Genomic DNA, 5947 nt, shown 5'->3' on the forward strand with positions numbered 1-5947 from the left:
GCATGTGTATTGGATCAACTCAAAAGTTGGGACCGTTACATGCCATTGGTGGAGTTTGCGTACAACAATAACTTTCATGCGAGCATTAGGATGGCTCCGTATGTAGCCTTGTATGGACGGAAGTGCCAATTACCACTTTATCGGTATAAATCTGGTGAAGCAAGTGTCTTGGGTCCTGATGTGATAGTAGAGATTACTAAGAAGATTAAGAAGATACAGTAAAGGATTTTAACTGCTCAGAATCGACAAAAGAGCTATGGGGATTAGAGGAGGAAACCATTAGAATTCGAAGTCTGAGAACACGTGTTTCTGAGGGTTACACCGACAACTGGGATTGGAAGAGCGATTAAGACCAAGAAATTGAATCCGAGGTATATAGGACCGTTTGAGATTCTGAGGCGACTCGGGCCGGTGGCGTATCAAGTAGCTTTGCCACCTCACTTGTCTAACTTGCATGACGTATTCCACGTGTCACAGCTCCGCAAGTACACGTCGGATGCAGCTCATGTGTTGGAGCTTGAGTCGGTTGAGTTGAGGGAGAACTTGACTTTCCAAGTAATGCCAGTGAGAGTTAATGACACTAGTTTGAAGAAGTTACACGGGAAGGAAGTTTCATTGGTTAAAGTAGCTTGGGAGCGAGCTGGAGTAGAAGAGCATACTTGGGAGTTGGAGTCCGAAATGCGAAATGATTACCGCGAGCTATTCTCAGGTAATTCAAATTTTGAGGGCAAAATTTCTTATTTGGTGGGGAGAATGTAAGAACCGCAACAAATCAACCGGTTAGTTAAGTGATTATATTGCCCAAAATAGGATCCGAAAAGTTAGAGTGAGAATTTGAGGATTTAAATGTGATTTTTGGACTCAGTAGATTTTCTGAGTTAGAAAATGTGTTTTCTGAGAAAAACCGTGAAAAACTACGAACCGGCAGTTGGATCGGTTGAACCGGTTCAAGTCTGCCCGGTGCTGCGTGAGAGAAAGTAAAAACAGTCAAAAACCTTAGAAAAATAATAGAAGTCGATACCGAGCGTTAATTTTAAAGGTTTGGCCCGAAGTTGGGCCGAATGGGCTAAAAACGCTAACGGGTTGGACCGGGCCCAAGTTGGCCCCAAGCCTAACATATATAAGTGCTTTAAGTGAACCCAGTTCAGCACAAAACACTTAAAACACAACACCACACAGCTGAAAGAGAAAGGGAAGAAGAAAACCTCCATTGACACTATTCATTCCCAACTTCTCAAACTCATATCTTGAGCCATAGAGCTCCGATCGCCGCACCGTTTGCGGCTTTGCGTTTCTTGTGAAGAGCTCTACAAGACCCATACAAGAAATTGGAGAGGCAACCACGAAATCTTTTCTGTTCTTCTCTCCAAAATGTTGAGTTTTAGGGCTTTTGGTTAAAGTGAGATTTTGTGATTTTGGGTGTTTAGGTTCACTCTAATCCTTGCTTAGCATTGGGTCTTGGCTACCAAAATTGTTGGACAAGGTAAGAGGCATTGAACCCTTGTGATATTATGTTTATATTGAGCCCTAGGTTGATTTATGATGATTTATGTATATATCTCTTGAATAATTGTGAGTTTGGGAGCTATTGGAACTTGTTGGTGCTTGTTTGATTCCAGGGTATCTTACGCTAGTTTCACTAGCTTTTTTCTTTATTTTTAATAGGTTTTATGAACTTTCTTGAGTTATAAGTAAGCAATTGGGGTAGAAATTCATGCATACCTAGATTCATCTAACTGTGGTTAATTTGATACAATTTCATGAGAATTATGCTATAATTACTTGTGTGCTAAGAATGATGAGAAATCTCATGACTTTAGTAAGGTTTTGATGCATGTAGTGGTTGATGATAGGTGAAGAAAAGCATGGGAGGAAGTTGAAGAAGGAGCATAGAGAAGATGAAGGAGTAGCAACGTTGGTGGCAAAGTTGGACCACCAACGTTGCCTCAAACGTTGAGAAGGAAGCAGAGCAAGATTCTGCATGATCTGCTGGTGCCCACGTTGGCGGGAACGTTGGCAATCCAACGTTACCCCAACGTTGTGAATAAATGAGCTTTCTGAAGATTTTAAAAATCTGTAGTGACGCGCACGCGTGCTGTACGTGTACGTGTGGATGGGTAACGTTGGACCCGAAACGCTGCTTCCAACGTTGGTGGCCAACGTGCGCGATTGTGATCTCCAAAGTTTGAATTTGAAAACGCACAACGACGCGCACGCGTCTATGGCGCATACGCGCAGGCTTGACTTTTGAGAATCCACGTGCACGCGTGGATAGGCCAACGTTGGAGGCAACGTTGCGAGTCCGACGCTAATGCCAACGTCTTCAAAATGCTTTTAAAATTGGAAAATGGGATTTTTGCATCCACGCGCACGCGTGGATGTGCATTCTGACCCCATGGGTGCATAAGCGCAAGGGACGCGTACGCGTGGGTGGAAGAACGTTGGCATTCCAACGTTGAGTCAAATGCCAATGACAGCAAGTACATCTGGTTTTTAAGAAAGGCGTTTGAGTCAACGTTGGCCATCAAACGTTGACTCCAACTTGGGCACAAAAACCTTGTAATTCAAACAGATCTCTTCTCAACAGCAAGGAAAACCAATTGAAGCAACTTCAACCCAATTCCATCAAGGCCAAAAGTCCAATTTAGATATTGAAGATCAATGGAAGAAAGTGTATAAATAGCTTAGAATTTAAGTTAGAGAGGACTTTTTTTCTCTTTTGATTTTTTGGCTCATTTTTATTTTCGGCACTTCTTTGAATTCAGCAATGTATCTTTCAATTCCGTTCTCCATTTTGAGAGCTATGAACAACTAAACCCCTTTCATTGGGTTAGGGAGCACTATTGTAATTCAATGGATTAATAATAGTTTTCATCTTCTTCTTCTTTCTTTTCTCTTGAATTTTGTTAGAAAGCTTTTGGATAGTTGTCTTGACATAGAAGCTATCCATAATTGGAATTCTTCGGATCCTTGAGAGAGGGATGAAGAATTCATGCTAGAATTGCTTTCTCACATTGGATTAGATTGGGGGTTGGATGGATATTGTGACATTTAATCCTACCAATACTTTGATTTATGAATTTATGTGGTATAGTCAGTGAACGAACTTCAACTCTTCCCATGAGCAATTAAATCAAGACATTGGGCAATTGTTCATGATTAGAGAGATTAGTGAGCCAAGACATTGGGATCCAATCATCTAAGATTGCCAAGCAATGTCAATAAATGCATTGATTGAGGAAGAGATGAAAATGATTTGATCCGGAGAATTCAATATCTCCTAAAACCCAATGAATCTCCATCTCTGATCTACCCATTTTATTTACTTTCTGCTCTTTAATTTCATGCTTAATCCCCATTCCCATTTAATTTCATGCAATTTAAGCTTCTGTCAGTTAATTTCTCGCACTTTAATTTTTGTCATTTAATTTCTTGCACTTTAAGTTTCCCGCCAAATTTTACTTTCTGCAATTCCAATTCAATTCCGATTTTGCTCAACAAGCATAATTTTTCAATTAACATTGATCAACCAACCAATCCCTATGGGATTCGACCTCACTCTACAGTGAGTTTTTACTTGACCACAATCCGGTGCACTTGTCGATAGGAAATTGTTGAGAGACAGTTTCTGAGTGAATCAAGTTTATGGCGCCGTTGCCGGGGATTGGTATTGTATTGACAATTACTAAATTGGAGGATAGCTAGATTGAGCACTTTTCTTTTCTTTTGATTAATTGAAATTTTAATTTCAGCTGTTCATTTTCATTTTTCTGCAATTTTAGTTGTTTTTCTTTAATTTCTTTATTCGCTTACTTTCCAGCAAGCTAACCCACTAACCATTTGATAAATTGCTCTAACCAAGCTAACTATACTCTATTTCAGTGAACTCTGCATTTGCTATTTTTTGTACTTGTTCCTTGTATGACAGGTAGGAGAAAGGAAACCTCAACCTCGTTTGATAGTGAACCGGAAAGAACCTTCTTGAGATTAAGGAGGGAAGCAAGAGGAAAGAGGGCTGTTGGTGCAGAAGAAGAGCAGGAAGACTTGGATATAACCATAAAGGACGATATGGAAAACCATCATGAAGGAGAGGTGAAAAATCATGCCAGAAGATGTACAGCCAACCTTGCTGGACAAGAGAGGAGAGTTCTTGGATCCTATATCAATCCAAACCCAGGAAACTGTGGTAGCAGCATTCAAAAGCCAACTATCCATGCTAATAATTTTGAATTGAAGCCTCAGCTCATAACTCTTGTGCAAAACAACTGTTCTTTTGGAGGAAGTGCCCAAGAGGACCCTAATGAGCATTTCACTAAATTCCAAAGGATATGTGACACAGTTAAATCTAATGTTGTTCATCCTGACACCTATAGATTGCTACTGTTTCCATTTTCTTTTAGGGACAAAGCATCAAAATGGCTAGAACCATTTCCCAAGGAAAGCTTGACAACCTGGGAGGATGTAGTGAATAGTTTCTTAACAAGGTTCTACCCTCCACAAAAAGTAAATAGGTTGAGAACTGAAGTACAGACATTCAGACAGCAGGATGGTGAGACTATTTATGAAGCCTGGGAGAGATTCAAAGATTTGACAAGAAAGTGCCCTGTGATATGTTTAATGAGTGGGTGCAACTTCATATCTTTTATGAAGGACTGAATTGTGAGTCAAAGAAAGCTGTAGACCACTCATCTGGAGGTTCCCTTAACAAAAATAAGACCATTGAAGAAGCCATTGATGTTATAGAGACAGTGGCTGACAATGAGTATTTTTATGCCTCAGACAGAAGCAACAACAGGGGAGTCCTGGAATTAAACCATATGGATGTAATCCTGGCCCATAATAAGATGATCACCAAGCAACTAGCTGAATTGACCAAGTAAATGGAGAAGAATTAGGCTACAGCTATCCACACTCAACTATTACCTCAAGGAGAGTTGGACACAGAAGAAGGAGTTAACTGGGAGGAAGTTGATTACCTTGGAAATTCATCTAGGCAAGCTCATGATCGATATTCTAAAACTTATAACTCTGGTTGGAGGAACCACCCAAACTTTGGGTGGAGAAACCAACAAAACCAAGGCCAAGACCACAGACCCCATAATCCAAACCTATATAACCACTCCACTCATCAAAACTCCAACCAAAAACCATACCAGACCACACAAAGCACTTATTCACAGCCACCATACCAAAATCACAATAACCATTCTCAACACCCCAATTTCAACCAACCATCACCACATGATGATGACAGAATGGCTAAAATGGAACCTATGCTTGCAAGCCTTTGCAAGGAGTCTGAAGACATGAAGAAATTCAAGAAGGAAGTAATATCCAATCTGTAAAATCAAGATGCCACCACTCAGAAACTTGAAGCACAAATTGGATACTTGTCTAAGCAAGCTCTTGGGCACAGTTTAGGTAATGCCACCAGGACAACTTCAAGAGAGGAATGCAAAGCTATTACCCTCAGAAGCGGAAAGGAATTGAAAGAGACTTCAAGGGAGACTCAAGAAGAGAAGGCAGAGGGCAGTTCAAATGCCAAGGAAGAAGCACAAACACCTACTCCCAACCCATCAGAAGAAAAAGAAGTTCTAAGGCCATATGTCCCAAAGGCTCCTTACCCTCAGCGCATAATGAAGAATGTAAAGGACAGCCAATTCTCCAAATTTTTGGAGATCTTCAAGAAACTTCAGATCAACATTCCCTTTGCTGAAGCACTAGAGAAAATGCCACTCTATGCTAAGTTTCTGAAGGAATTAATGACCAAGAAGAGAAGCTGGAGGAATGATGAAACTGTGGTATTAATTGAGGAATGTAGTGCTATCATCCAACACAAGCTGCCTCAAAAATTGAAGGGCCCAGGAAGCTTCCAAAGTGATGGAGGAAGCCATTTTTGTAATAGGCCACTAGAGACCCTCCTCTTGAGATATAGGGTGAAGCACAA

The 5947-nt window shown here is 40.6% G+C and overlaps 1 non-coding gene across 1 annotated transcript; it reads right to left on the reverse strand.

Annotated features, from left to right (window-relative positions):
* Nucleotides 1-4509: 4509 nt before the first annotated feature.
* LOC112787167 (small nucleolar RNA R71) lies at nucleotides 4510-4612 on the reverse strand. The gene has a single exon (XR_003194596.1). It is a non-coding gene; the product is annotated as a small nucleolar RNA R71 (small nucleolar RNA).
* Nucleotides 4613-5947: the final 1335 nt, after the last annotated feature.

This window comes from Arachis hypogaea, chromosome 20, assembly GCF_003086295.3.
Source record: "Arachis hypogaea cultivar Tifrunner chromosome 20, arahy.Tifrunner.gnm2.J5K5, whole genome shotgun sequence".
NCBI lineage: Eukaryota > Viridiplantae > Streptophyta > Magnoliopsida > Fabales > Fabaceae > Arachis > Arachis hypogaea.